This window comes from Triturus cristatus, chromosome 5_2, assembly GCF_964204655.1.
Source record: "Triturus cristatus chromosome 5_2, aTriCri1.1, whole genome shotgun sequence".
NCBI lineage: Eukaryota > Metazoa > Chordata > Amphibia > Caudata > Salamandridae > Triturus > Triturus cristatus.
In genome coordinates, this window is record NC_140588.1 from 372323171 (window position 1) to 372349169 (window position 25999).

The following is a 25999-nucleotide window of genomic DNA, read 5'->3' on the forward strand; positions in this document are numbered from 1 at the left end:
CAGGAACTGAATTAATGATTCTGGTCAGCCCCCCCTCCCCCCTCCAATTTGGATTTATGAGCTGCTTTCCCCTACCCAGTAAAACTTGTAATCAGGCAGGGTACAGTGCTTAATATGTAAACATATAATTGCAGTTCTCCAAACTTTCTAGGGGGACAGTCCTTACTTGCAGCTGCATCACCACTCCAAGCCTCCATCCACCTTTGCCCCAGGCCTCGCGACCAAGACAGATAGAAACACACCTACTTTCATTTTCCACTGCTTTCATGGAAACATAAGGTGGGCCATCAATGCACTAAAATGGTGAAAAATCATTGTATTGGCTCTACTCAATGCCTCCTGAAAATAAAAGTAGGACTAACCGCCCGGTTTCATTGTCTTAGAATGGGACATGGCAAGAGGCACAAAGAGTTCCTGTCTCCGGAAATAATTGCTGGTGGTGCCCATTGGCAACCACGGGCACAAATTAAACACTTGGAGGTCAGCATTCCCCTGGGGATACTTCTCCGCCTAAAACGTTTTAAACTTGATACTAAGATTAATCCTGCCATAACCTCAGGGAATGCACATGGATAGCTCTACCAGCAGGAGGTTCATTTAGTTTCCAGAGAGGTAGAGGAATTCAAAAGCAGGACATACCAGCAAATCATTTTTGTAACAGTCACATCTGAAACGTGAGCGTTGGCATTATACCGCCATAAAGACATTCTAATTGTATTTACAGGCAAAACGAAAGCGATGGTAAATACAGCAAGCTGATATGATGAAATGAAGGAGTGAGGGATATCAAGGTGGATACAGTGTTTGTTGATAGATACACTATACAAGACCAAAATCCAAACACAAATTATGGAAATCTTTCAGGTGAACGGGACACGTGAAGATGTTCTTGCATATGTTTGGGAAGAATTCTGCCAGTACTGCGAGGCAAACAGATTTCTATTTTAACCCATTCCTATGCAAATTTATCAAAGATAAATGTGACAGCACATGTAAAATACTAGAAGCAGTGTTAGAAAGTGGATTATTAGTTGGGGTGGATAGTAGTCCACCACAAGTAATAATGTCACTATTCTTGTTGGACCCAGTAAAGGTTTCAGTAATTTCATCTTCAGCTCAACCCCTGGTCGCTATAGCACAGAGAAAATGTGTTAAGAATTTAGAAGTACAAAAACAGTTATAGAAGTCAAAAACCCAACAAAATAAAAATCCCACTCCAATTTATATTACTAGACAATATTTAAATTAACAAAATGACATCAAAACAACTAAAATCCAATAAGGGGAACCAGAGAAAGTTTTAATTAAGTCAAAAAGCGCAAAGAGCGAACCAGGGACAACTGGTCATGCTAGACCAGGACAATGGTAAGTTTTGAGGCAGACCTTAATGAAGCGAGGTTTTGATATGAGGCCCAGGTAGGTCCAAGTCAAAGAGTTAGCTTCGGATTTACACATTTTCCAGGTGAAAAGGTGGTCATCGAGCATTCATTGGGGGCAAACTGCAAGCTGGATCAGAGTTGGGGTTTAATGACGGCAGGTTGCTGAAGAGCGGGGTCTCAGTAGGGTAACCGATGAAGGTGGCAAAGCTCCAAGCAGGTGAAGTCTGCCATCCGTGCCCAGGAACATCTCGGTTTCAATCTGCTTCTGCTCGGTGTCGCTCTCAGTATAGTGTTATATTTTCGGCGTTAGTAACTCTTTTGGAAATCATATCTCCTTCAATAGGGCAAACCAGTAAGTTGGATCTGACCGGCAATTCAACATCAACAGCTTTGAAGCTAATTCAATTCCTGGGCTCAGCCAGATGGCTATCCTATTAGGAGAAGGACAACCCATTTACTTTTGTCTCAACTCCGGGAGCCACTTACACCTAATCAAGGAGCCATCCAGCTCCTTGGTGACAGTGAACACTAGCAGAAAGGCACATTTGGCCCAGGGGGGAAAATGACAATTTTCTAAAAGTGTAATTTAAAAAAAAAGTAACATAAAATCAGACTTGACTGTTAAGTTGGATTTTAAATTACTATTACAATGAGTATTGAATAATTTTTCTAGCTAATACTAAACTGTAGTTAAGTATTATGAGGTGTTATAATGTAACCCAGTGCTTTCCTATGGGACAGCCGGTCTTGCCACAGTGAAAAATGACTTTGGAGGTTTTCACTACTAGGACATGTAAAACATAAAATACACACATCCTACCTTATAAATACCATGCCACTCTGCCCTATGGGCATTTAGAACCCATATTATGGGTGACTTGTAAGCATTAAAAAGGAAGGTTTTGTGTAAAGTGGCAATTGAGTCGTAGGGGATTAAATAGAAAAAATTCATTTAAGTGCCAATAACAAACCTTACTGGTGAGGAATAGCACAACACATCCAGCAACTCCAAGATCCAACCCTTCTAACCCCACATTCCAATTGACATCCCACATGACATAGGACCCATTCCAACAGTAACATATCAAATGGCATAGCCCCCATTCCATCACCATGCCCACCATCTTATGACCCATACCACATTTAGTCCAGAAAAAGTTTTATTTGGTCAGATTGATCTGGCAATTTTTAAAACTGCACACCCAGGGGCCGATTATGTTGTCGGTCGGAGTTGCCTCCGACTGACATCATTGTGGAATTGGGACCGACCAACCTCCGATTGGCGGTCCCGACTGCCTAATACGATGTGACCGCACATGGTGCAGTCGCATACTCACATTTCCCTATGGAGGTTTGTGCTACGGCTGTAAAACGGCCGTAGCACAAGCTCCCATAGAGAGGTTGTGTTATCCCTGCACCATGTGGCATGCACCTCAGGGTGCCTGCCACACGGTGCAGGGATCAACAGGGGGGCGTCATAGGTGCCCCCTCTGCCCCAAACCGGAGGCCGCATGGAGAAGGGGGCCCTGCTAGGGTCCTCAAACTTTCTTTCCGACAGGCTTTCCATGTTGGAAAGCCCGGCATGGAAAGTCTGTCAGAAACAGAGCATCGTAATCCCAGCGACGGAAATGCCATCCATTGGGATTAAGGGCCGGTCTCTGACTGGTTGACGGGCTGGAATCCAGCTGGATGATCTCTGTCGGAAAGCCCCTTACCTCAGGTCGGAGGCTTTCCGACCGAGATCGTGATAGGCCCCCCCCCAGTCTGCAATGGCTGACCGGGAGCCAGGCTGTGCATTGTCTCTTTAGTGGTGGCAAATGTCAGATTATGCAAGAATTGGTTTCCACTAATCTTGTAACCACTGGCCCAGCAGAAGCAATGAACGATGATAAGCCACCAATCCCCCTCAGCACTTTCCAGAACGAGTAAATGAAGATAAACTCACTCTTAAAAGGTACCAAGGGGAAGGTGGGTTTGAGAAGAGAAAGAGAGTAAACAACTGCTGTGATGATTCTCACTGGAAGAGCCTGCTGTGTTTCTTTACGCTGATCCTATGCTTTCAGGCTTCTACTGGGATTTTTCTAAGGATGCAGTAGTTCCTCTATATTCTACAAACAGTTCTTAAACACAGAAAAGCACAAAACAAACATATTCAATATGTTCCATTAGCAGTTATGACAACTGCAATGTAATAGTTCTAAATTCATCCCTGCACTGTCTGAGAAGTCTCAAGTGAGCTTTCTATTTTGCAAGCGCGAATTGTCTAAACTTATTATCTGGCCAACCTTAAGCTTACGCCAGCCTAAAGTGCTGTCTATTACCTAGAATCAACCTATAACACAGTTATATTTCTTTTGGTATTCCAGAGAACTGTGCTTTGCTTTATCCCAAAAGTCTGTATCTTTTGATTTCTTTAAAAAAATGTTTTGTGTTAAACGAACACGTTAAACAATAACATTGCGCTATGGGCCACACTCGCAATCATCTGATGTGTTGTACCTTTCTTTCCTTTCAGATCTCTGGGCCCTCGGGATGACTGAAGCAGAGAAGAGTTCGAAATGTGACCGGAGGAGGACCGAAACAAAGCCTGGGGTGTGGAGCCAGAAGCTCTCGCTTGTAAGTACTGGAGCTCTTGCTGACAGCTGTTACACTAAAGAGAGTCAGCTGTGAATCAAGCCATGGCCTGCAATGTGTGGTTTATAGATGGATGGGCCCCAAAATGGCCTCCAAATTCTCAAACTCTTGCGCGACCTTCAAAAAAAAGATTCTGGCTGCCCCCCATGGGGAGTCATATTCCTTCTGAGTAGTGGGAAATTTTGAGGCTGGTTTCCCATACATCTTTCATTCCTTTTGGTTGTGGGAACCTGGGCCACTGTTCCAGACTCCAGGCCCCCCTTGATTCCTCTGATGCTCTGTCTAGGCGCTTGTGTCCACACACACCGCTCAGGCAGACCCAGCAGTTCTGCACGAGTCTTCCTTTCCACTATAACTCAAGCTGAGGATTCTAGGTAATCTCCCATCAAACATTCCACTGGAACAGCAAGGTTCACAGCTACCTTCTTCAAGCCAGTAACCCTCTACAATCAAAGGTGACCATTGCCATGGGATGAAATTTCACCTCAGTGTCAGTGTTGTCTATCTTATGGAGAACTACTGGGATAATTTGTTCTGGGGAAACCAGCCAGTTCACCCTTGTGGTTATGCTGGCTTCTGTATCCCTCAGAGCCTCTATCTTGGTCCCGTTGATGATTGGCTATTACCTGGTACGGCAGCCAAGGCTTTAACATCCACCCTACCCACGGAGACAAAGGTTTCTTCAGTCCAACCTTAGGTAGGTTTCCCCTGGGCAAACTTCCACCCCAATTCCTACACTAGCAATCCCTTGGGACTGCTCGCCTGTAGGGGGCTTCTTGAAACAGACTGAATCCACCTTTTTATTTCCAGGCTACCAACAGTCCATGTACACCCCAACCTTCACAGGATCAAAAGGTTTCTTCCCCTTGTACATTTAACTAGTTGGGTTTGGAACCAGCACAGGACTCCCCCTCTTAAGCAGATTTTTGGGGCTGTGGTAAGAACCTCTTCAATTTATCCTTATTGCTCCCCTCCTTCGGGGGGGCTGAACCCCCTTTCTTGGGCTCACCTCCCTGAGACTTATTTGATACCCTGGTGCATATCAACATATCAGCTGCCTTATCATACTACCGGGGGTCAGACAACCTGTAACTTTCAATGACAATTACTCAAGATGTGTCCTTTATGATCAGATTATATAGCCCATCATAAATAGTGCCTGTATTGCCTTTCACCTAGCTTCTAGTGCCTTTAGAAAGACATCTACAAAGTCAACCCAAGATTGTTGTGTGTGTTTCTGTGTTTCCCAGAACTTCTTTCGGTACTCTTCAGGTGTGAAACCAAACATCTGCACAAGGGCATTGCTCATGTGAATGTAATTGTTAGCTACCCGCTCTTCTACAGTTAACGGTGTATGCCTCCCCTTTGTTTGTACTAACTCCCATAGTAATGCGCCCAAGTGCTGTGACCCACCATGTGCATTCTCAATGCCTTTTCATAGGAGGCAAACCATTTGCCAATGTCGTTCTCCACCACAAAGCTAGGCACAATTTTCTTGGGCAAGTAAGGGTTGTGTGGAACCCCTGTCGACACCTCACCATTCCTGCCATCATCTTCACTGGGTATCAAACCCAGTCCGGCCTTCTTTTCCTCCAGGGCCAATTTGCTTCTCTTCTAGAGACGTTACAACAAACAAATGATGGACGGAATGCTGACAATGCATACATTCTCCCCCAGTCAAGAGATCTGGGTTAAATCCATCGTTCTTTTGCCCACTACACCACCCCAGTTTAGACATGGCCATATGCAAATCAGTCTTGACCCTGTGCCTCATGGGAACAGTCCAGCCCGAACTGCCAAGCCATGTCTTCCCTGGACCGGAATCAAGCATCCTAGGACCGGTTTCTGGCTATCAGCCGTCATCAGCCAGGATAGCTTGACTCCAGTGGCGTAGTGAGCACGGGTCCCACGTCTGGGAATACCCATCCCACTTAGGGCGAAAAGCGTTACAACAAACAAATGATGGACGGAATGCTGACAATGCATACATTCTCCCCCAGTCAAGAGATCTGGGTTAAATCCATCGTTCTTTTGCCCACTACACCACCCCAGTTTAGACATGGCCATATGCAAATCAGTCTTGACCCTGTGCCTCATGGGAACAGTCCAGCCCGAACTGCCAAGCCATGTCTTCCCTGGACCGGAATCAAGCATCCTAGGACCGGTTTCTGGCTATCAGCCGTCATCAGCCAGGATAGCTTGACTCCAGTGGCGTAGTGAGCACGGGTCCCACGTCTGGGAATACCCATCCCACTTAGGGCGAAAAGCGTTACAACAAACAAATGATGGACGGAATGCTGACAATGCATACATTCTCCCCCAGTCAAGAGATCTGGGTTAAATCCATCGTTCTTTTGCCCACTACACCACCCCAGTTTAGACATGGCCATATGCAAATCAGTCTTGACCCTGTGCCTCATGGGAACAGTCCAGCCCGAACTGCCAAGCCATGTCTTCCCTGGACCGTAATCAAGCATCCTAGGACCGGTTTCTGGCTATCAGCCGTCATCAGCCAGGATAGCTTGACTCCAGTGGCGTAGTGAGCACGGGTCCCACGTCTGGGAATACCCATCCCACTTAGGGCGAAAAGCGTTACAACAAACACATGATGGACGGAATGCTGACAATGCATACATTCTCCCCCAGTCAAGAGATCTGGGTTAAATCCATCGTTCTTTTGCCCACTACACCACCCCAGTTTAGACATGGCCATATGCAAATCAGTCTTGACCCTGTGCCTCATGGGAACAGTCCAGCCCGAACTGCCAAGCCATGTCTTCCCTGGACCGTAATCAAGCATCCTAGGACCGGTTTCTGGCTATCAGCCGTCATCAGCCAGGATAGCTTGACTCCAGTGGCGTAGTGAGCACGGGTCCCACGTCTGGGAATACCCATCCCACTTAGGGCGAAAAGCGTTACAACAAACAAATGATGGACGGAATGCTGACAATGCATACATTCTCCCCCAGTCAAGAGATCTGGGTTAAATCCATCGTTCTTTTGCCCACTACACCACCCCAGTTTAGACATGGCCATATGCAAATCAGTCTTGACCCTGTGCCTCATGGGAACAGTCCAGCCCGAACTGCCAAGCCATGTCTTCCCTGGACCGGAATCAAGCATCCTAGGACCGGTTTCTGGCTATCAGCCGTCATCAGCCAGGATAGCTTGACTCCAGTGGCGTAGGGAGCACGGGTCCCACGTCTGGGAATACCCATCCCACTTAGGGCGAAAAGCGTTACAACAAACAAATGATGGACGGAATGCTGACAATGCATACATTCTCCCCCAGTCAAGAGATCTGGGTTAAATCCATCGTTCTTTTGCCCACTACACCACCCCAGTTTAGACATGGCCATATGCAAATCAGTCTTGACCCTGTGCCTCATGGGAACCGTCCAGCCCGAACTGCCAAGCCATGTCTTCCCTGGACCGGAATCAAGCATCCTAGGACCGGTTTCTGGCTATCAGCCGTCATCAGCCAGGATAGCTTGACTCCAGTGGCGTAGGGAGCACGGGTCCCACGTCTGGGAATACCCATCCCACTTAGGGCGAAAAGCGTTACAACAAACAAATGATGGACGGAATGCTGACAATGCATACATTCTCCCCCAGTCAAGAGATCTGGGTTAAATCCATCGTTCTTTTGCCCACTACACCACCCCAGCTTAGACATGGCCATATGCAAATCAGTCTTGACCCTGTGCCTCATGGGAACAGTCCAGCCCGAACTGCCAAGCCATGTCTTCCCTGGACCGGAATCAAGCATCCTAGGACCGGTTTCTGGCTATCAGCCGTCATCAGCCAGGATAGCTTGACTCCAGTGGCGTAGTGAGCACGGGTCCCACGTCTGGGAATACCCATCCCACTTAGGGCGAAAAGCGTTACAACAAACAAATGATGGACGGAATGCTGACAATGCATACATTCTCCCCCAGTCAAGAGATCTGGGTTAAATCCATCGTTCTTTTGCCCACTACACCACCCCAGTTTAGACATGGCCATATGCAAATCAGTCTTGACCCTGTGCCTCATGGGAACAGTCCAGCCCGAACTGCCAAGCCATGTCTTCCCTGGACCGTAATCAAGCATCCTAGGACCGGTTTCTGGCTATCAGCCGTCATCAGCCAGGATAGCTTGACTCCAGTGGCGTAGTGAGCACGGGTCCCACGTCTGGGAATACCCATCCCACTTAGGGCGAAAAGCGTTACAACAAACACATGATGGACGGAATGCTGACAATGCATACATTCTCCCCCAGTCAAGAGATCTGGGTTAAATCCATCGTTCTTTTGCCCACTACACCACCCCAGTTTAGACATGGCCATATGCAAATCAGTCTTGACCCTGTGCCTCATGGGAACAGTCCAGCCCGAACTGCCAAGCCATGTCTTCCCTGGACCGGAATCAAGCATCCTAGGACCGGTTTCTGGCTATCAGCCGTCATCAGCCAGGATAGCTTGACTCCAGTGGCGTAGTGAGCACGGGTCCCACGTCTGGGAATACCCATCCCACTTAGGGCGAAAAGCGTTACAACAAACAAATGATGGACGGAATGCTGACAATGCATACATTCTCCCCCAGTCAAGAGATCTGGGATAAATCCATCGTTCTTTTGCCCACTACACCACCCCAGTTTAGACATGGCCATATGCAAATCAGTCTTGACCCTGTGCCTCATGGGAACAGTCCAGCCCGAACTGCCAAGCCATGTCTTCCCTGGACCGGAATCAAGCATCCTAGGACCGGTTTCTGGCTATCAGCCGTCATCAGCCAGGATAGCTTGACTCCAGTGGCGTAGTGAGCACGGGTCCCACGTCTGGGAATACCCATCCCACTTAGGGCGAAAAGCGTTACAACAAACAAATGATGGACGGAATGCTGACAATGCATACATTCTCCCCCAGTCAAGAGATCTGGGTTAAATCCATCGTTCTTTTGCCCACTACACCACCCCAGTTTAGACATGGCCATATGCAAATCAGTCTTGACCCTGTGCCTCATGGGAACAGTCCAGCCCGAACTGCCAAGCCATGTCTTCCCTGGACCGGAATCAAGCATCCTAGGACCGGTTTCTGGCTATCAGCCGTCATCAGCCAGGATAGCTTGACTCCAGTGGCGTAGTGAGCACGGGTCCCACGTCTGGGAATACCCATCCCACTTAGGGCGAAAAGCGTTACAACAAACAAATGATGGACGGAATGCTGACAATGCATACATTCTCCCCCAGTCAAGAGATCTGGGTTAAATCCATCGTTCTTTTGCCCACTACACCACCCCAGTTTAGACATGGCCATATGCAAATCAGTCTTGACCCTGTGCCTCATGGGAACAGTCCAGCCCGAACTGCCAAGCCATGTCTTCCCTGGACCGGAATCAAGCATCCTAGGACCGGTTTCTGGCTATCAGCCGTCATCAGCCAGGATAGCTTGACTCCAGTGGCGTAGTGAGCACGGGTCCCACGTCTGGGAATACCCATCCCACTTAGGGCGAAAAGCGTTACAACAAACAAATGATGGACGGAATGCTGACAATGCATACATTCTCCCCCAGTCAAGAGATCTGGGTTAAATCCATCGTTCTTTTGCCCACTACACCACCCCAGTTTAGACATGGCCATATGCAAATCAGTCTTGACCCTGTGCCTCATGGGAACAGTCCAGCCCGAACTGCCAAGCCATGTCTTCCCTGGACCGGAATCAAGCATCCTAGGACCGGTTTCTGGCTATCAGCCGTCATCAGCCAGGATAGCTTGACTCCAGTGGCGTAGTGAGCACGGGTCCCACGTCTGGGAATACCCATCCCACTTAGGGCGAAAAGCGTTACAACAAACAAATGATGGACGGAATGCTGACAATGCATACATTCTCCCCCAGTCAAGAGATCTGGGTTAAATCCATCGTTCTTTTGCCCGCTACACCACCCCAGTTTAGACATGGCCATATGCAAATCAGTCTTGACCCTGTGCCTCATGGGAACAGTCCAGCCCGAACTGCCAAGCCATGTCTTCCCTGGACCGGAATCAAGCATCCTAGGACCGGTTTCTGGCTATCAGCCGTCATCAGCCAGGATAGCTTGACTCCAGTGGCGTAGTGAGCACGGGTCCCACGTCTGGGAATACCCATCCCACTTAGGGCGAAAAGCGTTACAACAAACAAATGATGGACGGAATGCTGACAATGCATACATTCTCCCCCAGTCAAGAGATCTGGGTTAAATCCATCGTTCTTTTGCCCACTACACCACCCCAGTTTAGACATGGCCATATGCAAATCAGTCTTGACCCTGTGCCTCATGGGAACAGTCCAGCCCAAACTGCCAAGCCATGTCTTCCCTGGACCGGAATCAAGCATCCTAGGACCGGTTTCTGGCTATCAGCCGTCATCAGCCAGGATAGCTTGACTCCAGTGGCGTAGTGAGCACGGGTCCCACGTCTGGGAATACCCATCCCACTTAGGGCGAAAAGCGTTACAACAAACAAATGATGGACGGAATGCTGACAATGCATACATTCTCCCCCAGTCAAGAGATCTGGGTTAAATCCATCGTTCTTTTGCCCACTACACCACCCCAGTTTAGACATGGCCATATGCAAATCAGTCTTGACCCTGTGCCTCATGGGAACAGTCCAGCCCGAACTGCCAAGCCATGTCTTCCCTGGACCGGAATCAAGCATCCTAGGACCGGTTTCTGGCTATCAGCCGTCATCAGCCAGGATAGCTTGACTCCAGTGGCGTAGTGAGCACGGGTCCCACGTCTGGGAATACCCATCCCACTTAGGGCGAAAAGCGTTACAACAAACAAATGATGGACGGAATGCTGACAATGCATACATTCTCCCCCAGTCAAGAGATCTGGGTTAAATCCATCGTTCTTTTGCCCACTACACCACCCCAGTTTAGACATGGCCATATGCAAATCAGTCTTGACCCTGTGCCTCATGGGAACAGTCCAGCCCGAACTGCCAAGCCATGTCTTCCCTGGACCGGAATCAAGCATCCTAGGACCGGTTTCTGGCTATCAGCCGTCATCAGCCAGGATAGCTTGACTCCAGTGGCGTAGTGAGCACGGGTCCCACGTCTGGGAATACCCATCCCACTTAGGGCGAAAAGCGTTACAACAAACAAATGATGGACGGAATGCTGACAATGCATACATTCTCCCCCAGTCAAGAGATCTGGGTTAAATCCATCGTTCTTTTGCCCACTACACCACCCCAGTTTAGACATGGCCATATGCAAATCAGTCTTGACCCTGTGCCTCATGGGAACAGTCCAGCCCGAACTGCCAAGCCATGTCTTCCCTGGACCGGAATCAAGCATCCTAGGACCGGTTTCTGGCTATCAGCCGTCATCAGCCAGGATAGCTTGACTCCAGTGGCGTAGTGAGCACGGGTCCCACGTCTGGGAATACCCATCCCACTTAGGGCGAAAAGCGTTACAACAAACAAATGATGGACGGAATGCTGACAATGCATACATTCTCCCCCAGTCAAGAGATCTGGGTTAAATCCATCGTTCTTTTGCCCACTACACCACCCCAGTTTAGACATGGCCATATGCAAATCAGTCTTGACCCTGTGCCTCATGGGAACAGTCCAGCCCGAACTGCCAAGCCATGTCTTCCCTGGACCGGAATCAAGCATCCTAGGACCGGTTTCTGGCTATCAGCCGTCATCAGCCAGGATAGCTTGACTCCAGTGGCGTAGTGAGCACGGGTCCCACGTCTGGGAATACCCATCCCACTTAGGGCGAAAAGCGTTACAACAAACAAATGATGGACGGAATGCTGACAATGCATACATTCTCCCCCAGTCAAGAGATCTGGGTTAAATCCATCGTTCTTTTGCCCACTACACCACCCCAGTTTAGACATGGCCATATGCAAATCAGTCTTGACCCTGTGCCTCATGGGAACAGTCCAGCCCAAACTGCCAAGCCATGTCTTCCCTGGACCGGAATCAAGCATCCTAGGACCGGTTTCTGGCTATCAGCCGTCATCAGCCAGGATAGCTTGACTCCAGTGGCGTAGTGAGCACGGGTCCCACGTCTGGGAATGCCCATCCCACTTAGGGCGAAAAGCGTTACAACAAACAAATGATGGACGGAATGCTGACAATGCATACATTCTCCCCCAGTCAAGAGATCTGGGTTAAATCCATCGTTCTTTTGCCCACTACACCACCCCAGTTTAGACATGGCCATATGCAAATCAGTCTTGACCCTGTGCCTCATGGGAACAGTCCAGCCCGAACTGCCAAGCCATGTCTTCCCTGGACCGGAATCAAGCATCCTAGGACCGGTTTCTGGCTATCAGCCGTCATCAGCCAGGATAGCTTGACTCCAGTGGCGTAGTGAGCACGGGTCCCACGTCTGGGAATACCCATCCCACTTAGGGCGAAAAGCGTTACAACAAACAAATGATGGACGGAATGCTGACAATGCATACATTCTCCCCCAGTCAAGAGATCTGGGTTAAATCCATCGTTCTTTTGCCCACTACACCACCCCAGTTTAGACATGGCCATATGCAAATCAGTCTTGACCCTGTGCCTCATGGGAACAGTCCAGCCCGAACTGCCAAGCCATGTCTTCCCTGGACCGGAATCAAGCATCCTAGGACCGGTTTCTGGCTATCAGCCGTCATCAGCCAGGATAGCTTGACTCCAGTGGCGTAGTGAGCACGGGTCCCACGTCTGGGAATACCCATCCCACTTAGGGCGAAAAGCGTTACAACAAACAAATGATGGACGGAATGCTGACAATGCATACATTCTCCCCCAGTCAAGAGATCTGGGTTAAATCCATCGTTCTTTTGCCCACTACACCACCCCAGTTTAAACATGGCCATATGCAAATCAGTCTTGACCCTGTGCCTCATGGGAACAGTCCAGCCCGAACTGCCAAGCCATGTCTTCCCTGGACCGGAATCAAGCATCCTAGGACCGGTTTCTGGCTATCAGCCGTCATCAGCCAGGATAGCTTGACTCCAGTGGCGTAGTGAGCACGGGTCCCACGTCTGGGAATACCCATCCCACTTAGGGCGAAAAGCGTTACAACAAACAAATGATGGACGGAATGCTGACAATGCATACATTCTCCCCCAGTCAAGAGATCTGGGTTAAATCCATCGTTCTTTTGCCCACTACACCACCCCAGTTTAGACATGGCCATATGCAAATCAGTCTTGACCCTGTGCCTCATGGGAACAGTCCAGCACGAACTGCCAAGCCATGTCTTCCCTGGACCGGAATCAAGCATCCTAGGACCGGTTTCTGGCTATCAGCCGTCATCAGCCAGGATAGCTTGACTCCAGTGGCGTAGTGAGCACGGGTCCCACGTCTGGGAATACCCATCCCACTTAGGGCGAAAAGCGTTACAACAAACAAATGATGGACGGAATGCTGACAATGCATACATTCTCCCCCAGTCAAGAGATCTGGGTTAAATCCATCGTTCTTTTGCCCACTACACCACCCCAGTTTAGACATGGCCATATGCAAATCAGTCTTGACCCTGTGCCTCATGGGAACAGTCCAGCCCGAACTGCCAAGCCATGTCTTCCCTGGACCGGAATCAAGCATCCTAGGACCGGTTTCTGGCTATCAGCCGTCATCAGCCAGGATAGCTTGACTCCAGTGGCGTAGTGAGCACGGGTCCCACGTCTGGGAATACCCATCCCACTTAGGGCGAAAAGCGTTACAACAAACAAATGATGGACGGAATGCTGACAATGCATACATTCTCCCCCAGTCAAGAGATCTGGGTTAAATCCATCGTTCTTTTGCCCACTACACCACCCCAGTTTAGACATGGCCATATGCAAATCAGTCTTGACCCTGTGCCTCATGGGAACAGTCCAGCCCGAACTGCCAAGCCATGTCTTCCCTGGACCGGAATCAAGCATCCTAGGACCGGTTTCTGGCTATCAGCCGTCATCAGCCAGGATAGCTTGACTCCAGTGGCGTAGTGAGCACGGGTCCCACGTCTGGGAATACCCATCCCACTTAGGGCGAAAAGCGTTACAACAAACAAATGATGGACGGAATGCTGACAATGCATACATTCTCCCCCAGTCAAGAGATCTGGGTTAAATCCATCGTTCTTTTGCCCACTACACCACCCCAGTTTAGACATGGCCATATGCAAATCAGTCTTGACCCTGTGCCTCATGGGAACAGTCCAGCCCGAACTGCCAAGCCATGTCTTCCCTGGACCGGAATCAAGCATCCTAGGACCGGTTTCTGGCTATCAGCCGTCATCAGCCAGGATAGCTTGACTCCAGTGGCGTAGTGAGCACGGGTCCCACGTCTGGGAATACCCATCCCACTTAGGGCGAAAAGCGTTACAACAAACAAATGATGGACGGAATGCTGACAATGCATACATTCTCCCCCAGTCAAGAGATCTGGGTTAAATCCATCGTTCTTTTGCCCACTACACCACCCCAGTTTAGACATGGTCATATGCAAATCAGTCTTGACCCTGTGCCTCATGGGAACAGTCCAGCCCGAACTGCCAAGCCATGTCTTCCCTGGACCGGAATCAAGCATCCTAGGACCGGTTTCTGGCTATCAGCCGTCATCAGCCAGGATAGCTTGACTCCAGTGGCGTAGTGAGCACGGGTCCCACGTCTGGGAATACCCATCCCACTTAGGGCGAAAAGCGTGACAACAAACAAATGATGGACGGAATGCTGACAATGCATACATTCTCCCCCAGTCAAGAGATCTGGGTTAAATCCATCGTTCTTTTGCCCACTACACCACCCCAGTTTAGTCATGGCCATATGCAAATCAGTCTTGACCCTGTGCCTCATGGGAACAGTCCAGCCCGAACTGCCAAGCCATGTCTTCCCTGGACCGGAATCAAGCATCCTAGGACCGGTTTCTGGCTATCAGCCGTCATCAGCCAGGATAGCTTGACTCCAGTGGCGTAGTGAGCACGGGTCCCACGTCTGGGAATACCCATCCCACTTAGGGCGAAAAGCGTTACAACAAACAAATGATGGACGGAATGCTGACAATGCATACATTCTCCCCCAGTCAAGAGATCTGGGTTAAATCCATCGTTCTTTTGCCCACTACACCACCCCAGTTTAGACATGGCCATATGCAAATCAGTCTTGACCCTGTGCCTCATGGGAACAGTCCAGCCCGAACTGCCAAGCCATGTCTTCCCTGGACCGGAATCAAGCATCCTAGGACCGGTTTCTGGCTATCAGCCGTCATCAGCCAGGATAGCTTGACTCCAGTGGCGTAGTGAGCACGGGTCTGCATTCTGTCCATCAATTGTTGTTTTTGCATTTGTCACCCCGAGTGGGAAGGGTATGCCCAGACGTGGGTCCCTTGCTCTCCATGCCACTGGAATCAAGCTATCCTGGCTGAAGAGGGGTGAAACCCCGAAACCGGTCCTAAGAGGCTTGTTTCCAGTCCAGGGAGGACCTGGCTTGGCAGTTCGGGCTGGACTGTTCCCATGAGGCACAGGGTCAAGACTGATTTGCATATGGCTGGGTTCAAACTGGAATGGCACGGTGAGCAAAAAAACGATGGATTTAGGCCCAGATCTCTGTACTGGGGTGAATGTATGACATTGTTCTGCATTCTGTCCATCAATTGTTGTTTTTGCATTTGTCACCCCGAGTGGGAAGGGTATGCCCAGACGTGGGTCCCTTGCTCTCCATGCCACTGGAATCAAGCTATCCTGGCTGAAGAGGGGTGAAACCCCGAAACCGGTCCTAGGATGCTTGTTTCCAGTCCAGGGAGGACCTGGCTTGGCAGTTCGGGCTGGACTGTTCCCATGAGGCACAGGGTCAAGACTGATTTGCATATGGCTGGGTTCAAACTGGAATGGCATGGTGAGCAAAAAACGATGGATTTAGGCCCAGATCTCTGTACTGGGGTGAATGTATGACATTGTTCTGCATTCTGTCCATCAATTGTTGTTTTTGCATTTGTCACCCCGAGTGGGAAGGGTATGCCCAGACGTGGGTCCCTTGCTCTCCATGCCACTGGAATCAAGCTATCCTGGCTGAAGAGGGGTGAAACCCCGAAACCGGTCCTAGGATGCTTGTTTCCAGTCCAGGGAGGACCTGGCTTGGCAGTTCGGGCTGGACTGTTCCCATGAGGCACAGGGTCAAGACTGATTTGCATATGGCTGGGTTCAAACTGGAATGGCATGGTGAGCAAAAAAACGATGGATTTAGGCCCAGATCTCTGTACTGGGGTGAATGTATGACATTGTTCTGCATTCTGTCCATCAATTGTTGTTTTTGCATTTCTCTTCTAGAGACAGTTTCTTTTACTCCAGAGCTGTGGCTGCCAGTTTGGCAAGCATCTCCCCTTTCTCATTATCTGTCACTGAGATCACACTGGTAGATGGCCAGCTCAGAGGGGCTTGTGTTGAAAGAGTCCACTTCACTTACAGCCGTTGATGATGCACCAAAAAAGTCCATGTTGAGACAGGTTGTTCCCTTCTCTTTCATCAGCTGGAGTTGCCTCTTCATCAGAGGGGATCTGTGCTTGGTGTGCTTCCTATCAGGCCCTGAGGGCCTTCTCAAAATCTGTCTTCTTGGCATTGTGGCACAGTTTCACTTTTTTTCTCTGCAAAAGGCCTTCATCGTCACCACTGTGAGAGCTGTCAAAGTATTTAGATCCAACTCCATGTTAGTTAAGACGTCTAAAAGGTGAAAAAATTTGAATACAAAATAATTTCGAAAATTTGTAAATTACCCAATCAAAGAACTGATGCCAATTAGAAAATCCCAAATGAGTTTTTGCTTTTTGTTCAATGTTTAATTTCCAACTCAATAGCTGAGTGGTAGTGTTAAACAAAAGCTCGGGATCCAATGTGAGAAAGTGGGTTATTAGTTGGGGTGGATGATAGTCCATCACAAGCAATAGAGTCACTGTTTTTGTTCTGTCCAAAAAAGGTTTCGGTAATTTAAACTTGAGCTCAACCCCTTGTAGGTTTGGCACAGAGCAGACAGCCTTAACTTAAGAAAATGGGTAAAGCACATAGAAGTACCAAAACAATGTAAAAGTCAAAAACACAACACAACAAAAATCCCACCCTCATTTATGAAAATAGAGAATAGTTCAATGAACAAACTGACACCAAATGACAAAATATCTAAACAGGGGAAACAGAGGTATACATTTTTAAAGTTTGAATTCGATTATAGTGCCAAAAAGTGTAAAGCGCCAGATGTGGGCAACTGGTCACATTAAACTGGGGCATGGGTAAGGTTTGCGGCCAAATGCGATGGAGCTCTGGTCGGACACGAAGCCCAGGTAGGTTCTGGTGAAAGAGTTACCTCTGAACGTACAAATTTTCCTAGAGAAAAGGTGGTCGTCGACGTGTTGTCGGCCAAGCAGGCTGCAAGCTGGATCCGAGTCGGGGTTTGATGATAGCGGGTTGCTGAAGAGTGGGGTCCCATTGCGGTAATCACGGAAGGTGAGAAGCGGCCAATGTCCAGTGTCTGTGCCCAGGAAGGTCTCGCAATCGATTGGCTTGGAGACAACCAGTGATTCAATGTCGACCTCTTTGACTTGGCGGCGGTTCTGGTTTCCTGCTCGTTCTTAAAAAGGGAAGTTGGCAAAAAGTATCTAGGGGCCTAATTACAATTGCGGTTGGACGTGGGTTGGAAACTGACTGACATGTACAGGCAGATGGAAAACAACTTTGGGGGACCCTAGTAGAGCCACCGTCCCCCGTGTCTCCACTATGGAGTTTGGGAGGCACATGGGGTGCCCCCCCTCAAAAATCCATGGACCTCATGGTGCCTGGCACACAGTGCATGGATCTTTAAAACATGCCGTTTTCTATTGTGGTTTGTGCTGCTACCCATTTCTGGGACGCTGCACAAGTCGCAATAGAAAACGGCATGTTTTAGACCGCACTGCAGGGTAGTCGGATCGTAATATGGCGGGGCGAACCACTGACTAAATGTCGGACTGTATCCATCCCGCATCATAATAAGGCCCATTGACTCAGAGGGTCAGGACACCTGCTGCAGCAAGGGAATTCCCTGTGGAGATGCTGAGCTCAAACTAGTAATCATTGCTGATGATGCTCAGAATATGCTTGAGGAACACGAAAGGTCTATGCTGGCATTTAAGGCACTAGTTAAGTAATAGAGCTGTGTGGTTTGAAATAAACATGGGGAAGTCAGAAAATAGTGACCATCTTACTTTCCTTGACTTGGATAAAGTGGCAAATTAACAAAGAACATACTTGGATTTACAAATGACTTGCTTAATCTCAACTAGGTGAAGTCCAGTGTCCCCAAATTACAGACCTCCATGTAAATAAACCTTCAAAATTGTATCACATACGGAACTCTTCGTTTGGAAGAGCTGAGGAAATAAACATGCATTTATTACCACATTCATTGTATATTATCCAAGCCTATCCACTACGGATAACAAGGGAAACTAATTCAGCTACAAGCGATTTAACAAAATGCATATGGTTAGATCAAAAGCTAAAGACTCCACCACACTAATAGAAAAGCTTAAATGTCAAGTCAATTTAGCCAGTTCAAAGTTCATGGTAGAATAGTCAAAATAATAACACAATACAATATAAGCATAGGTGAATAAGGCTATAGTGGAAAGGGCTATATAAGACTTGATCTATCTCCTGACGTACTTAAAGCTAGAGAACACACACTTGCCTATCCCCTCCAGGACGTTACTGGAGATATGGAGGGATGTCTCTGTAAAGCAGACACTGCCAACTTTCCTTTCCACCTTCACGTTGATACAATTCAGTTCGGACTTTTCACCAATGATGCATACCAATCCATTTAACCAATTGAGAGAACACAGTTGCAGAATCATATCTGATATGTTCATTAAAGATATTTACACATCTTTCAAACCATATAAGAGTATAATCTATTAGAGGTGGAAAGACTAGACTATGTGGAACTGATTGATTCAACCAGACAATATAGCTGCTGTGACAAGCATTCTCAATCCATACGCTAAAGCCCATGTGGCCAGAACAAGGTTAAAGGGGCATGCTCACGAAGTAGTATCAAATACTGAATTCACAACAGTGCTTGAGCACAAGGCCCTTCACTAGAAATGAAGATGTACATTACAAAATTCAAGTGCAAGTGATTGTCTACCATCAAGGTTGTTGTACTAATGTGAGAGATCTGATAGGAGGCTGCAGCAGACCCAATCATTTTAACATCATAGGCACCAATGTGCAGTATCCGATTATCCCCAAGTAACACCAAAACCTGAGAGTTGCATCACCCCAATTCTAGGTGACCATAAGTTCTGCCGACTCATGATTTTCTTTGGCTGTGCCATTAGTGCTCTGGGGGTGGACTCCTAGAGTCGGGTACTCCACTCATATATGCAGTAGTTCCATGTTAGTTGCGTCTCCATGGTGTCCTGCTAATGTTGCTTCTTAGTTGACTCAACCCAGACTTTAACCCGGTTGCTTAACAGTTCCTCCAGTGTGGTTCAGTCTCTTGTTTCTGGACGGACTCCATTAAGCGTTCATCCTGGTTACTTGATAGTGCAGCCTTTGGGGTTGGATCAGTGTCACTCCTATGTGGAACCCTCATAACATTCACAATAGCTTCTTGGCGCTGCCTGCAGTTGGGGAGGGTGGGAAGGAGTTGAAGAATGAGTCAGTCACTTCCGGGTGGAGTCATGTCATTCGCCGTGGCTGCTTAAAAGTGCCTGCAGAGACATACACCAGAGACTAGTGACCCACACTCCTTGGCAGTTTAATCGAACGATAAAGGCCACTACTAAAAGGTATGGTAGATACTTGTCTGCCCCAATGAGTCTATCTTTACACTCTCTGCAACACATCACGCTTGCGCATAGTCATATTCATCGCACCATTTTCGTAGCACATCTCTGATCCCCACCTTATTCAGTGCATCCGCATCCGCCAAACTGCAGCCCACAACCTGTGCTACCAAGAACTTTAGAATAGGTGAATCGGGGTGCTACCTGGTCTCCTCAGGGATAAGAAGTGCTCTATAAATCCAACACTACAGTGAGCGGCCTGGACAAGAGCAGTCCTGAGCACTGAGGACCCTACAGCAACACCAGATGCCACCTGCACTGAACTTTGTTTTAAGTTATGGTGGCCGGCAGCAGCGTGGCAAAGGTGCCATCGTTCCTGGTGAACACAAAACCAGCCATACCATTGGATGGGTATTAAAATGTAGCCATAATCGGAATTCAGAAGGCCCCTACGATCACTGTGGCGGGTGCCATCGTTGCAGCCACCGGCTCTGCAACGCTAATGACAGTGTCGCCCCTGGTGGCTTGCCATTGGCTACCTACTTTTATCTTCCCTGTTGTTTTTAGGTCTCGCCTGACCCAGCGCATGCGCTGGTCTGGCGAGACTTATTGAGAGGGCTCCAAAAACTGCTACCAGGCCAGCCTAGAGCTACAGTGCATGTGCATGGGCGCGCGCGCCGCTTTTACCGCGATTACTTTCACTTTCGCGGCCGCTTTGATGTTTGATCGTGATCGCGATCACTTTCGTGGCCACAGGGCCGCTTGGCATAGCCAATAGGTCTCGCTTTTGGGACCTTATAAGTATTTAGTTATGCAACTGTTGCATGGCTAAACACTTATAAGGTCCCAAAGGCGAGACCTATTGGCTATGCCAATGCTTGTTCCTATTGCAGCAAAGGAATGCAATGTTTCTGTCATGCTGGTGATCTAAGAAAATCAAGATTGCACAGCTTACAATGATCCTCCGTCCTTGTTCTAAAATAATATCGTTTATTGCTCCTCCCGCTCGCATCGCCTCCTTATCAACTGACCCTGTAGAAAGCACATCCTTGTAATGAAATGTCTCTCGAGTTCATTATTGCTAATCATTGTCCCTGCAGACAGCGCCGCCTCAGCCCCCTGTCTGTCCTAAGCAGAACGTATCTTAATTAATCTTCTATCCAGAGAGCAGTTTTCTGAGTTAATTGTGCTTCTCCAGTTGCAGTGCGGCTTTAGAAATGATCTCTCCAGAGTGAAGCGTATTTTACTAAATGATCCCTTTATAGCGTATTGTTTGCTAGCTGTGATCCTAGCACTGCGAGTCCCCGTATTTGTCTATTAGGAGTGCGGAAACTAGTATGCCAATAGGACCACGAGTTTTACACATTTTACCATAAGACCTGAGGCATCGTGTGATATGAGCAGCAAATGAAACATTTGAGGCCTTCTGGAGTACTCTGTCCTGTAGTACTCTTTTATGTACTCTTGCGTGTCTTTGCGAATTGTCCCAAAAAACATCTAAACAGTAAATAAAATGTGAAATATTTTAGAAATATTCGTGTAAAGGGGGCCCAGTTTACAAGAAAAGAAAACTGAGACCCCTTTACACTTTTACTTATAGGGTGTTTGAAGTCTTGGGGCTGATTCATACGGGCACGTAAGAGAATGTTATAAAGTTTTCCTGCTGTACTACTTCCCGTACTGATATGCTTTTGTGAATCAGCCGCATTATCTATAGAGGCTGTGCTATGAGATTCATAAGCACAATGATGTATTTCAGGGTTCAATGACTAAATATCGAGTGACAGAATATAGAATCACTATCTACAAACAGGTAAGTACTAAAATATCGAGTACAAAATATAGATAGTTAAAATATAGTTAACTAAAATATCGAATTTTTTAAATGTATTAAAAATAATATAAAAGTAATTAAATAGTAAACACAATTAAATAAAACATAGTTAAAATAATGTAAAAAAGCTTAAAATGTAAAAATAATAAATGTAATGCTTTGAGGGCGTGGGTACGGCCCGTACCACCATTGTAGTGGTGATGTAGGGGTACGCGTGGTACGGGCCGTACACACGCTCTGAGGGCGTGGGTACGGCCCGTACCACCATCGTAGTGGTGATGTAGGGGTACGCGTGGTACGGGCCATACACACGCTCTGAGGGAGTGGGTACGGCCCGTACCACCATTGTAGTGGTGATGTAGGGGTACGCGTGGTACGGGCCGTACACACGCCCTGAGGGCGTGGGTACGGCCCGTACCACCATTGTAGTGGTGATGTAGGGGTACGCATGGTACGAGCCGTACAAACGCTCTGAGGGCGTGGGTACGGCGCGTACCACCATTGTAGTGGTGATGTAGGGGTACGCGTGGTACGGGCCGTACACACGCTCTGAGGGCATGGGTACGGCCCGTACCACCATTGTAGTGGTGATGTAGAGGTACGCGTGGTACGGGCCGTACACACGCTCTGAGGACGTGGGTAAGGCGCGTACACCTACATCACCACTACAATGGTGGTACGGGCCGTACCCACGCTTTGAGGGCGTGGGTATGGCCCTTACCACCATTGTAGTGGTGATGTAGGGGTACGCGTGGTACGGGCCGTACACACGCTCTGAGGGCGTGGGTACGGCCCGTACCACCATTGCAGTGGTGATGTAGGGGTACGCGTGGTACGGGTCGTACACACGCTCTGAGGGCGTGGGTACGGCGCGTACACCTACATCACCACTACAATGCTGGTACGGGCCGTACCCACGCTCTGAGGGCATGGGTACGGCCCGTACCACCACTGTAGTGGTGATATAGGGGTACGCGTGGTACGGACCGTACCCAACCTATGAATGTGGGGGTACGGACCGCATCACCCGTACCCCTAGGGCACAAGTGCATTTGTGATACAAGGCGTGCACACGCCACAAATGTTGGCTTAGGGCCTGGTGCAGCATATAACCAGTATATTGGGGTGTGTTCATGGCCAGGACAGCAGTGTACAGCACCAAGGGTGCGGGTGGGTGGGTGGGTGTCTGCCTAGGAGTCCCAGCAGTGGACAGAGACATGTGAGGGGTGGGTGCAGAGGAATACCAGCAGTTGACAGAGACATGTGAGGGGTGGGTGCAGAGAAATACCAGCAGTGGACAGAGACATGTGAGGGGTGGGTGCCTATCACTCCCAGCAGTGGACAGAGACATGGGGGTGGGTGCCTATCACTCCCAGCAGTGGACAGAGACATGTGAGGGGTGGGTGCAGAGGAATACCAGCAGTGGACAGAGACATGTGAGGGGTGGGTGCAGAGGAATACCAGCAGCGGACAGAGACATGTGAGGGGTGGGTGCCTATCACTCCCAGCAGTGGACAGAGACATGGGGGTGGGTGCCTATCACTCCCAGCAGTGGACAGAGACATGTGAGGGGTGGGTGCAGAGGAATACCAGCAGTGGACAGAGACATGTGAGGGGTGGGTGCAGAGGAATACCAGCAGTGGACAGAGACATGTGAGGGGTGGGTGCAGAGGAATACCAGCAGCGGACAGAGACATGTGAGGGGTGGGTGCCTATCACTCCCAGCAGTGGACAGAGACATGGGGGTGGGTGCCTATCACTCCCAGCAGTGGACAGAGACATGTGAGGGGTGGGTGCAGAGGAATACCAGCAGTGGACAGAGACATGTGAGGGGTGGGTGCAGAGGAATACCAGCAGTGGGCAGAGACATGTGAGGGGTGGGTGCAGAGGAATACCAGCAGTGGACAGAGACATGTGAGGGGTGGGTGCCTATCACTCCCAGCAGTGGACAGAGACATGGGGGTGGGTGCCTATCACTCCCAGCAGTGGACAGAGACATGTGAGGGGTGGGTGCAGAGGAATACCAGCAGTGGACAGAGACATGTGAGGGGTGGGTGCAGAGTAATACCAGCAGTGGACAGAGACATGTGAGGGGTGGGTGCAGAGGAATACCAGCAGTGGACAGAGACATGTGAGGGGTGGGTGCAGAGGAATACCAGCAGTGGACAGAGACATGTGAGGGGTGGGTGCCTATCACTCCCAGCAGTGGACAGAGACATGTGAGGGGTGGGTGCAGAGGAATACCAGCAGTGGACAGAGACATGTGAGGGGTTGGGCGCCTATCACTCCCAGCAGTGGACAGAGACATGTAAGGGGTGGGTGCAGAGGAATACCAGCAGTGGACCGAGACATGTGAGGGGTGGGTGCAGAGGAATACCAGCAGTGGACAGAGACATGTGAGGGGTGGGTGCAGAGGAATACCAGCAGTGGACAGAGACATGTGAGGGGTGGGTGCAGAGGAATACCAGCAGTGGGCAGAGACATGTGAGGGGTGGGTGCCTATCACTCCCAGCAGTGGACAGAGACATGTGAGGGGTGGGTGCAGAGGAATACCAGCAGTGGACAGAGACATGTGAGGGGTAGCAGTGGACAGAGACATGGGGGTGGGTGCCTATCACTCCCAGCAGTGGACAGAGACATGGGGGTGGGTGCCTATCACTCCCAGCAGTGGACAGAGACATGTGAGGGGTGGGTGCAGAGGAATACCAGCAGTGGACAGAGACATGTGAGGGGTGGGTAAAGAGGAATACCAGCAGTGGACAGAGACATGTGAGGGGTGGGTGCCTATCACTCCCAGCAGTGGACAAAGACATGTGAGGGGTGGGTGCAGAGGAATACCAGCAGTGGACAGAGATATGTGAGGGGTGGGTGCAGAGGAATACCAGCAGTGGACAGAGACATGGGGGTTTGTTCATCATGATCAGATGACCACAACTCCATGGGTGTATGTACGCATCCCTAATGTTCGACTATGTTGATAGTGCCATAACAACACATCACTGACAGCAATGTCCCACTCCCATGAGGATGGATGTCTTTCCCCCACTGAATGACACACCACATGTGGGTGTGAGGACAAATGACACATGCATACCCACCCCTGGCGGATGCAGCACAATACACACACAGAGATCATGCCACAAGACTGTATAGTCATGTCAAGGCCTACTAAACTAAGAGAGCCAAAGGGAACACACACTGTCACGCACATCCCAGGACTGATAGGAATGTACAGGTGCTGGGACAGCCACCAAGATGTTGCCTCTCATGGAAGGAATAGGGTGGAGTTCCCACAGATACAATGCCCACAATTGTCAGTCAGGTGCGCAAATACCCTGCAGAACAAGTACCAATTGTGTGCTAGGCTGGGATAACACACATGCATAGTGCTGAAAATGAAGAATTTCACCATTAAGGCATTACAACATACTCAATACACAAGTACAGTGACTAGCAAGGATGGCACAGACGCAGCCTGAGACATTGCTGAGCAGGCATGGCCATAGTTGAAGGGATCCGTCACTAACAAAGGAAATGTAGACAGAGGTCAGCACAACAATTGTGCAACTCCCTGCAGGGAAGATGTCAGGTGCCACAGAGGAAGGAACACTCCTTGGGACAATGTCTCCAAACACAAATAGCACACACGACCAAAGATTCTTTGCAGAGACCTTGTGATGGCACGCAGATACCATGGTCCACCCCATGAGCATCAGACTACAACATTTCCCTGAAACATAACACATTACCACAACCCCAACTCCTGGAGCATCAACCCCCACATCAATACCTGAAATGCAATAGTGTTCAAAGTGAAAAGAAAATGCTTTATTCAACATTAAAAGCAAAATTATAAAAGGACACTATTTACAAAGGCACACGGCCAGTCCAGATCAAAAGTCCTTGGGGGGGACACATGGCCACGCGTCTCCCCTAGCTTGCCTGCACATTAGAACCCTCAGGTTCGTCGACTGGGGGGGGGGGCATCATGTGGGGAAGGACCAGGCACCGCAGGAACAGGAGGTGTAAGGGTAGGTGTGGTGGGTGCAGGGACGGACGCCTCCACCACAGGAGGTGGGGCAGCGCCAAAGGTGGAGGTGAGCTCGGCGCTGCACACTGCTGCCAGGTCGTCCAGCGTATCCCCTGCACCTGAAGAAACCACAGGCTCAAAGGAGGGGGGGGGTCGGAGGGATGGGGTGCAGCGCTACTGGGGGAGGAGGTGGACGGGGGTGGGGACTCAACTCTCCTACCCGTGGAGTGCCGTTCCCGTTTGCGGGGTGGTGAGCCAGAGGGGCTGAGGCCCAGCACAGCCAAGTAGGCCTCCTTGTCAGATTGTGTGGTAGGGGAGCCGAGCGGAGTGCCATTGAAGGGACT

At 49.3% G+C, this 25999-nt stretch overlaps 1 long non-coding RNA gene across 1 annotated transcript in view; it reads left to right on the forward strand.

The window, feature by feature from the left end:
* Positions 1 to 25999, forward strand: part of LOC146823023 (uncharacterized) — a 144182-nt gene that overhangs the window by 88524 nt on the left and 29659 nt on the right. Inside the window, exon 2 of the long non-coding RNA XR_014961872.1 lies at positions 3895 to 3995. This is a non-coding gene — a long non-coding RNA (uncharacterized LOC146823023). The remainder of the gene's footprint in view (positions 1 to 3894; positions 3996 to 25999) is intronic.